Source organism: Furipterus horrens, unplaced genomic scaffold, assembly GCF_987537825.1.
Source record: "Furipterus horrens unplaced genomic scaffold, mFurHor1.1.pri manual_scaffold_8, whole genome shotgun sequence".
NCBI lineage: Eukaryota > Metazoa > Chordata > Mammalia > Chiroptera > Furipteridae > Furipterus > Furipterus horrens.
Genome location: NW_028327178.1, coordinates 82,311,589 through 82,322,337, shown reverse-complemented (window position 1 = coordinate 82,322,337; position 10,749 = coordinate 82,311,589). Strand labels below are relative to the sequence as shown.

General features: G+C 43.2%; 1 protein-coding gene across 3 annotated transcripts in view; it reads left to right on the top strand.

Moving 5' to 3' along the window:
- Positions 1-910: 910 nt before the first annotated feature.
- Positions 911-10,749, top strand: part of PLCB4 (phospholipase C beta 4) — a 405,706-nt gene continuing 395,867 nt past the window's right edge. For 2 of the 3 annotated variants that reach the window (XM_090286058.1, XM_090286056.1), the window contains exon 1: positions 911-1,137. The gene's annotated coding sequence lies outside the window, so the exon portion shown is untranslated. Of the gene's footprint in view, positions 1,138-1,303; positions 1,408-10,749 lie in introns of those variants that run through there. The other variant, XM_090286057.1, reaches the window with a different exon arrangement.

Sequence of the window (10,749 nt, the reverse complement as noted above, 5' to 3'; positions counted from 1 at the left end):
GAGGAGGAGGCGGAGTAGGGGAGGGTGTTGAGGAGGGATCCCTCTTGGGAGTCCAGGAGCACCACAGCGGGAGAGTCCACACAAAGGGGGAGTGATGTTAGTCTGAACACCGTTAGGGTCTGAGTGGCAGGGTGGCTTTGGAGTCACCTGGCGGACGTTGTAGGGCAGGGGTCAGCCAGGAACTGGCTAGGGCAGCGCCCCAGCATCCTAGGGACCAAAGTATGGAGGGTTTGCGTTCTGAGGTTGCACTTGGGGGAAGAGTTTTTGGCACCATTTTATCTCTCTGTAGCTCTTTTTAAGCCTTGAAGAAAGAAAGAGAGAGAGAGAGAGAGAGAGAGAGAGAGAGAGAGAGAGAGAGAGAACAGTAGTTCTAGTTTTGGAAGACTTAAGGATTACAGAAATAAAAAGCATTTAAAACAGTGTCGATGTAAGCGCTTTATTTATCAGACCAGATTAATAAACACCCCCCCCCCCATCAGCGGCTTTGGGGCACCAGTTTTCGCCACTCCCGACACCCCTTCACTCTCTACATCCACCCACGCCCCACGGCCCACTGGGGACTGCAGGTCTCCCGAGGAGAGGTTGCCACTCCCCACAAGGTCTGCGCCCGGCAACACCCTTTGGGTACTCGCCTTCAGGCCCGGGGCACGTGCGGCGGCGCTGGGTCCGGGGGACTGCCGGGGAGACCCTTGAGCAGCGCGCAGCTGGGCAGCTTCCCCAGACGCCCCACCCACCTTTTCCCGACTCAGCCCACTACCCGTCCCAGGCAGCTGGCCGGGGCCAGTGGACTGCTCCCCCAACCCGTCGGCGCCCCCTCCCCGCCCTGCAAGCTCGCGGCAGCCAGGCGACCGGCTCGGCCCCTGCCCACCCCCAGCCCAGCCCGGGCGCACCGCACTGGGCATGCTCCGTAGCCTGGGCAGGTTGGGGCTGCGAGGCGACAGCTTGGGCTTTGGAGCCAGGAGGCGAGAACAAGGAGGAAGACTCGGGGGCTGGGAAGGGGGCTACCGGCAGGCCACAGAGGGGCGTTGGGGCCGGGAGCCAGGGACACGCCAAGCCCGGAGGGCAGGCAGGCGAAGTGAGCTGGCGCTGCCTGCCGCTTCGCGGAGGATCCCTCGGAGACCCCCGCCCTACGCGGAGGTAAGGACCGGGCTCCCGGGAGGCGGGAGGCGGGAGTGGGGAGTGGGGGGCGGGGGCAGGCGGGAGGGCGGGGCCGGGAGCGCCAGGAGGGGGCTTGGCGACCGGCTTTTTGGGGGGGAGGGGGCGGTGGCGCCGGGAGCAGTAAGTGAGCTGCACCGCCAACAAGATCTCATACACCCACGCGCGCACCCACGCGCGCACACACTCCGGGACTCCAGGCGGCGGCGGCGGTGGCCGCATCCCCGGCAGCAGTTCCAGCCAAAGTGACAGGTAGGAGAAGGCATTTCAGGTCCCGCTGGAGGATGCGCCCGCCGGCCCGCCGGGGCCCGCCGGGTTTGTTTGGTCCGGGCGGATGCGTCCCGGGCGCGCGCGCGCGTGCACCCGGACACCCTGCCAGGGAGCCTGTGCAGGTGCGGGGTGCTAGCTTTCTTGTACGCGCAGGGGGCCGGGGTCCCCGCTGCCACCGCCTTGCCCTGTAATCATCCCCTACTGGGTTTCCTTAGACTCCGTCCAGACGTTCCCCGCTGCTGACTAGAAATAGCTCGAACCGGCGTGTATATGATTATTTTGGTTGGAAATAGTTGGCACTGTGCAACGCATGTAATTGTATATGCATGTGGATCTTCTTACCTCTTCTGGGAAAATAATAGATGACTGACCATTTCCACTTAAAACAACACTGACAGGCCAGCCCATGTTGAGGTTAGTATTCGGGCCTCTTAAAAGCGTGCCAGTGATGGAGACTAAAGGGAATCTTATTTTCAGAATTTTAAAGTTGCCTTTTCCTTAACTAATTAGACCCTCTCTATATAGTAGACTGTAGACTTTGTAGGAAGTAATGTATAGAAATATGGGAATATGGAACTCGCCAGTTTCCAAGTGTGTCTAAGTACAACTTTATCTAGATTCCTAAAACTAGACTTTTTCAAGAAAACGCAAACAGCCATTATATTTTCATAAATATGTGTGTATTTGAGAGATGGCCGTCAGTTAAAAAAACAAACAAACTCAGTTATTCTAGCTATTGTTCTGAAGCAGGTGTTTGAACTTAGTTTTGGCTGAAACATTTGTGAAAGGTCTCCATTTTCACCACAAATGTGATACATGGTAGTCTATAAATTATGAGTATGTGGAGATAACCTTTAGTAATTTTGTATGGTTGGCAATAATGTCACCCAGACATGGGCAGCTATATAATATCTAAATTAAAATTGAATTTCCCCTTAAAGAGAAATCTGATTCATAAAGTAAACAGGACCAAGAAAAGCAACTGGTGACTTTACCTGGGCAGTCTACAAGGAGGTTAAAAAAATGTCTAAGGACTGTGTTCTTCAGGAAGAAAACGTGTGTGTGTGTGTGTGTGTGTGTAAAGTTGTAACTTTATCCTTTTAATTTTTTCAAGACTTTTGGTTTCAAAAATATGTGCTTTAACTGAGAACCTGATACTATTATTCTCCAAACTTCAGTGGCCTAAGTTATAGAATCATGCAAAAGGATGAATATCTGGCTGGGCAGGGGCTTGTGCTTTAATCTCCATTATCCCTGTTATGTAATCTAGAATGCTGTGTTTTTTCACAGGGCAGTCTTACATATTTTTCAGCTGGTGTTTTAATCTGTTATGTCATCTTCCTTTTGAACTATAGAAGTTTAATAAATGATCGCCATCTCGGGAGAACACCTGTTTTCATAAAAATCCACTTTTTGAATGGAATAGCATTTTTTATTGCCATTTTTATGTACTTGAGACTTTTGCTGCCAGAATGAGTAACACTTTGCATGTAATATATTATGACATATTTAATGGTACTCTGTATTAGATTAGCGATTACACTTCTCCCCACTGTATTATTGCTCAACCATCCAAAAGTAGTTTTGATTACCCAGCTCTGAATTAATCACTGGTGAAAATGCTGTTCTGCAAGTAACTGTCAAAATAGAATTTCTAGGACTCCATTTGATCACTGGGTACACGTTTATATCTGTCGGGATAATGCTACCTTTATTTTACAAATGCACACCCACGCAGGATAGCTTTGTTCTAAAACGCTCTTCTAAGTTTTATATTTGTGTGCCTGAAAAATGTGAGTGATATTAAACTACTTAATATGCCCTGGAATCTTGAGGTGGTGTTTTTTTGTTTGTTTGTTTGTTTGTTTTTTGCATTATGAGATAGTGAAAAATGGAAGTTGAAAAAGTGTTAAGGGTTACTGAAAAGCTTTTGCAGAAATAAAATTGTAAACATCTGTATCATCTCTTTGGACTATTTCATCCCCAGCAGAGACCTAACCAGTGCCCACAGTGCCGACCCCAAGAACATATCCAACTGTCTTTAGATTAATGTATACTGCTGAGTTTGGTAACATGGAATAGCTGTATTTGACAACCCAAATGATCATGGTCTTTTCCTAGGACACCACTAAATCCATTGGGAGGTTTGATTTGTTAAAAATTGAAATGATCACTAAGAGCTTGCCTGATATTTATCCCTGACCTACCCTCTCTCCAAATTAAAACTGAGGTGAAATTAAGCTTCAGTGCTGCTGTGTTGTTTTTTCTGGAACTGATCACATTGCTAACTAACTTGTAAAAGGATGGGATTCTAATTGAACTTAGCTTCCTGATTTTGTGTCTGCATTTTTATCCTCAAACTTTCAGATGTAGCCTGCACACTCAAATATCATAATAAATGAATAATGTTTCTGGATATTTAAAAATACATTAATAATTGGCTGCTGAATTCATTTAAAAAATTTTGAAATCTCATGTTGAGAGTGAATTTTATTATTTTGGATCATTTAAATAATATAATCATGGGAAAAAAAGATTACGTATTTCTCATGTTCTCCATAAATGCCCTTAATAGTGAACTGAAATATTTTTTGGAAAGCCAAAAACATATTCTTTGAAACTTAAATTATTTAGGAGATTTTGACTAAATTATCATTGCTCATGAACACATATAAAAAGGATGAAGTAGCATGTTTATTAGCACTGACGAACCAGGTTTTTAATAAACTATCACAGTGAGCCCTGTGAAACCAAGAACTTTGCATTTGATATGCAGAATGAGGTCAAGGACTAACGGAGCTGCTTTAATGATCATAGTTGGTATTTCATGTCCAGACTGAAGTTTCTAAAATAGTTGCTTTTCACCTTGTAATGTGAACTTGTAGGTCTTATCAGTGTCTGTCAAAAAAGACATCCACCTATGGAGAAATAAATAGCTTTTCATTGCTGATAGTCGACAGCAGGGACTTTCTGTGGTTTTGCTGTTGGTGTGCAAATGTTAACTGTGTTTGTGAGGACACTGCTTAATTCTCAGCACTATCCATCCCGCATTTTTCTATTTCCCTGTAATATTCAGGAAATATAATAACCTTGTGTAGGTCTTCCTTACACTCCTGTATATTTGTTTTTCTGTTTAATAGCTTTTCTTTTGATAAAGCCTCCCCCTTTAAAGGAGAAATACTTCCTCAAGGTGTAATATTGTTTATCTAGTTATGCCTTAGAATGCTATAAAGGTTTTTTTGTACATTCAGAGGTTGCGGTTCTTTAGCTCAGCAGTCCCTGACCTTTTGGCACCAGGAACTGGTTTCGTGGAGGACAATTTTTCCATGGGTGGGGGTGGATTTTGGGGATAATGCAAGCGAATTAACATTACGGTCAGGTCAAGCTTACCTCATGCTGCGCAGCCCAGTTCCTGAGAGGCCTGGACCGGTACCTGCCCTTCTGCAACCTGGAAGTTGGGGACCCCTGCTTTAACTAACCAAATATAAAAATGGGTGTATTTCACCCCTAGTGGAAGTAAAGGCACACGATAATGCATTATTGATTAAATGAGTGAAAAGTTTGCATTGTTCTTATTGGAATTAAGCCTGTTTTCCAAAAAATCACTTCAGCGTAGATGACTTTTCTCCTTAACGCCATTTTACTTGTCTGCAGCAACCATCCCCAAATTCCACTTCCTAAAAGGCTGGCTGGAAACTCATGCCTTTGGATGCTTTTCAGCCGCTGAAGGTGGAACCCAGATTCCTAGAGGAGATAAAAGCAGTGACGCCCTACCTTCCAAATTGCAGCTAGGAGATCCTTATGTACAGAGGATAAATGACCGGCAGAGTTTTTATTTTCCCTGCATGAACCCCATCTACTTTTTCTTTTCTTTGTGGAATCAAAGTAGTTGAAAGGGACACCAATCTGAATAAGTTTTTTCTCTGAACATCTCTCTTGCCTACTATACCTGTAAAACTTTAAAAGAGAAGGTTGCACAACATGGGACCGCAAGATATTGTTATCTTAATGCCCTTGATAGGGAGTCTCCTTCACAGCACTGCTCCCATGATCCTTTGGTGTGCTGAAGATTGGGAACTCCCACCTCTACCCTGGGGACAGGCAAATCATCACTTTAAGATACAATGTCCTGCCCTGACTCAGTTGCAGTGTTGTCCGGTCACTGAGGGGTTGCGAGTTCGATTGCCCACCAGGGTACATACCTATGTTGTGGGTTTAGTTGCTGGTCTGGGGAGTGTAAGATCCCCATCTGGGTCATGTATAATCCCCTGTCTGGGAGCATGTGATCCCTGGTCAGGACATGTTCTGGGGACAACCGATCACGCTTCTATCTCACATCAATATTTCTCTCTTTCCCTTCCTCTCTCCCTAAAAGCAGTGAAAATGCCTTTCTTAAAGCATTCGTTTTCCTTGAACAATTAAAGGATGTTTTTGGCTCCCTGTTATAAACAAAGAAGTAGCCATTTCCTTAGAACAGGAGGAAGAAAGGAACTCAAAGTAATTAATTTTAAGCAGCTCATCCAGAGAGATGAGATCACAGATCAGCAGACTGACATCTCATTCTGTCCCTCAGCACAGGAGTTTTTCACCTCAGGAGTTTGGTGGGTCCATGAATATAGCCAGCACGTGAATTACATATTTATTTTCACTTACTTTCAAATGACAGGACAAGTATTAGAGTTCCTGCTGATCTTGGCATTTAATGAGTTGGAAAAAAAAAAACCTACATATATTACCATGTCTAGTTTAAGAGATTATTTTGATATTTCAGTATAATTGGCTTCCTTTGTACTTGCTTTTATGCATTTCAAAAATTAGGCTGAGTAGGGTTTATAGGATTCACCAGACTGAAAGGGGGTTTATAACGCACTTGAGGGAGAGGACAGCTACTCTGGAAACACTTGCTCGTGGAGGTAGCTGGGTGGGAAAGTGGGGAATTGCACTGTGGGCTTGCTGTCAGCAGTGTAAAGTTGCTGAGACCTGCAGGTGTTGGAATCAGGCCAGACCTTACCTCGAATTCTGACTGTGTTGTATATTCCCTGTGTGATCCTGGCCATCACCTCTGAGATTCACTTGCCCCATCTGTAAATGTAGAATAACCCAAAAGGGCCAAAAGCGCCAAAAGGGCCTGGCCCTGTGCTATGCATGATGCTGGTTATTGTGTTACTACTGCTGTGGTTACAACTGCTATTAGTCCTTCTGCTAATACTACTGGTATCACTGCTCACCTTCCCATTCTCCTCCTATGTGGGGACAAATGCCATTGACCCAGCCATACCAAGCAGGTTAGTTAATTTCTGTAAAAACTTTAATAAGGGACACTTCAGCCCCACGGCAAGTACAGAAAGTTCAGTCACCCTTTAGAGCCACTATGATGTGCCAGATCTTCCTCTGGACTTGCCTGATTGCTGTGACTGCGGTTGGACAGAGGCACCTAACATTAACTTGTCCCGAACTGACATTCTGTGACTGTGAGCCAGGTGCTGTCCCCAGGGCATCTGTGTCTCCCAGATAGGTTTTTAAAAGAACCATGCTAAGCCATTTAGGCCTGGCAGGAGAGAGGCATCCACTAGAATAATTTGGGGATCTCTAGTGTTGAGGAGGAGGCTTCATGGCTTGTTTTCCCATGAGGCTTCAGGGGAACACCAAACTTCCCTGCTTTACATAGAAATAGCAACAACAATAACAAAACAACAGACGTCTGTTGAACACTTACAATGTGCCCCATCATTTAATCCTCCCAACAGCTTTTTTTGGTGGTTTAATAATATCTCTATTTTACGTTTGGGGAAATTTGAGGCTTGGAAAGGTCAACTTATTTCAGGGAGTTCAAGTTAGAGATGGGGTTCAAACCCAGCTTGACTTGACACTAGAACTCCAAGTTCTAACTGCTGTACTGTGTTACCCACCACCAAAGTACATGCTGCTGAAGTGTTTGTTATAATAAAAAGTTTTGTGACTGTTATTTGATGTGACTGGGCTGAGATATGACTGAGAAGCTTCTGGCAATTCTGCTGTGAAATGGAATTGAAATGGGAAGCTGAGGATAAAGCCACGTGTCCCCATCTAATTCTAGGTGCTGGAGTTTCTGTGGCTGCACAGGCCAGAAGTCTGAGTGTGGAGGCTTACTAAGTGCTACTCTGGGGGAGCATAACAAAGAATTTGTTTTCTAGAGCGCCAGCTTTTACCTGGTGAGAGTCCTTATGCTTTTGATCAGCGTGTGGCACACTCTGATTTCTTGAAGCGTCAGGTAAGCAACATACACCTGCCCAGGTGTCTTAGACCTTAGGGAGTGGTGGTCCTTTCCTAGGGAGCAGCTGCCGTGTGGGTCTGACAGGTTTTTACCAGGTGTGCATGGCGCTCAGAGTTACCAGCACTGCTACATTTTCAAGAGAAGCATGAAATCCAGAGTTACTTAAGTGTGAGATCTTATTTTTAAAAATTTAGGAATAATTAAAATAAAAACAAACATGCCAACCCATGAGGTGGCCAGTCAAACAAAACACAGTTATGGAATGGATTTGGTTTGTGAGCTCCCATTTTGAGCCTTTTGTCAACTGTAAGTGCTTGGAAACACTGTATACTAGAAAATGTCAGTAGCTTCACCTGTAAGTAAGCATGATGTCTTCTTTATTCATGCGTTTTTTTTTTTTTCTCCTCTATTAAATTCCTGCAAAGTTGTTATGAACATTTGCTTCCAGTGCACATACATGTCAGATTCTGCATTTCTGCCTGTTTGTCTCCTCCTTCATTTTTCTAAGATGCTAGCGGATATCCAAAGTTGAGGGAGGCAGAACTTGGTTTTCTATTCTATTTCATGCTGCCCATTTAAAATAAGAACACCTAAGTGTGGAGAAGTGGGTGACTTTAATTATAGGGACAGGGATAATCTCTTGTCTATGTCACTGATTTGAAGTCTAACCAGTCCAAGAATGTCCCCATTGCTGTTTGGTAGCTACTGTATTTGTCTTGGACATATAGAATGTAGATCTGTTTCTGCAGTTTAGTGTTTCCATGTGCAGTTGCTTAACAGCTACATTTTCCTTTTGGCTCTTAAACGAGAGGTCCCACTGGGTCACGTGAAAGTGAAATTCCTTTCCAGGCGGGGCTTGGATGGATTTCTCTCACATCTGCTGATGCACTGTCACTGGACAAATTACCACAGGCCCCTAGAATTTCTGCTAATTTTAAATTTTCATTGGTTTTTAAAATGATATATGTGATACATTAATATGTTCCCATTGAAATGATAATGCAAAAATACAGAAGCAAAATGTAAAATACTCTTTCCCACCTACACCCATACCCAGATATAACCATTGGCAACAGCTTAGAGTGCCTCTTCCCTCTCCTTTTTCTCTGCATTTACATATATAAGTATATATACTGTCCTTTTCTTATTACATAAACTGGATCATACTGTATACATTTTTCTGGAACTTGCTTTTGTCCAGTTCAGTGTATGTTACGAAGATCTTTTCATGTCACTATACTAGTCATCTTTTCCTTCCTAACGTTATTTAAAATATGGTAGTAATGTTGTATCATATTTTATTCAGCCATTGTCCTGTTTTCAGTGTTGCAAACTGAAAGGCTGAACATCTTGGTACATAGATCTTTGTGCACATGTGTGAGAATTTCTTGTAGCTTAATTCATAGGAACAGAATTATTTGGTCAAAAGGCTATGCACATTTTACATTTTCAGAGATACTGCCAAATTGCCTTTTAAAAAGTTCCCCATGAAATTTGTACCACGTGGAACCTCAAATTATGAACATATCCTCTAACTGAAGCATGCCCCACATTGTTACATTGCTTTACTAACTCAATCAGATTTCATTTACATACAGCGCATCAGGAAATGACTTTAGAAATAGTCCGTGTCCTTAAAATTCTTTGAAAATGCAATGCTTAATCAAAAAGAATTTAGCATTTAAGAGGCTAATTTAAAAACTGTTTAGCAAAGGGAGATCTTGTAGAATCAAAGTTGAAAATCTGTATTTTAATCAATTTTGTAAGCTGTGAAAATGTAGTCCCCTCACACCCGGATGTGTCATGAGCACCCCTGAATATGTGGTCAAAGAAATGAGGCATTGTCTGCACAGCCAACTGGGTGGGGTTGGTAATGAGCTGGGAGAATCAAGTTAATATCATTGCTAAAAATTCTGTCCAGGTATATTTATAGCTTTAGACTTTCAAATACTTAATTATTTAAGAATCTTTTCCTTTCTACATAGAGAATTAAAAGGTTTAGAGAGAATGATATCTTATTAAGTTTACTATTTAATGGATACCTGAAGTTAATTTCCATGATACTTAGAAGTGATATACAGAAGGCTATATAAATAAGAAACTATACTGTATTTTCATTTGGAAAGAGAGAAAATACAGAAAATCTAGGTCACTGATTTCTAACTATTTTCAGAAGTGACAACTTTGATAACTTTAGTCATTATCAAATATGTGAAATGAATTATTGGCTTATTTTTAGAATTTTGCAATATCTATTGAAAGACATGGGATCACCCCTAGTAACTATTAATATGGATAAAAAGCAGGAGATGAAATATTGTTTCTATTTTCAAAGATGGATTTGTTTCTTTCACCTATTTTTCCAGACATCCATTTTTAAGAAAAATTGTGGTTTGGTTGGCAACAATATTCAGATTCTGATTGTATGCCTTCTGCATATTTATTTTTACAGCACACTGAATTGTAGAAATATGGTATGATTCAGTCATATTTCCCTGGCATTGAAACCTTGCATACTGAAGAAAGTCTATACTAAGTTTTGCTCATGGAAATGTTATAGTGTTCTTCAGTTTACAAATGATTTCCCTTGAAAATGTCTGTGAAAGCCACAGTGGAGGACCCCACCTGGTCTCTGTAACGCTGTGTCATTCATAGCCCTCCTGGAGAACTGATGGCTTGTGGAAACTAAGTCCTCTTTGGAGGGCTTAATAAAGGGATCCTTTAGAAGGTGTGGGGATGTGTCGGGAACACAGCCAGGGTGAGTGCTGAAGAGGGACATAACAATGATGGGGAGTCACAAAGGGTTGTCCCATAGAGCTGTGTCCTTCTGTAGAGTAGAGAGACCCAACCTGTAACATCTCTGTACGGAGACAGCAGGGGAAGATGTAGGCCTGCCTCACTCTCCTCTTGCTCCTCAAATTCTGGCTGGTACCTTCCATTAGCGAAGCCCAGGCAGAAGCCAGAGGGGAAGGGAGAGGAGGCAGGGGTGGAGAAGGAAGGTAAACGGGTCTGGGGAGGCAAAGAGCAGACTGTACACATCTGCCATTCTAAAGCAGAGGCGTGCATGGGTG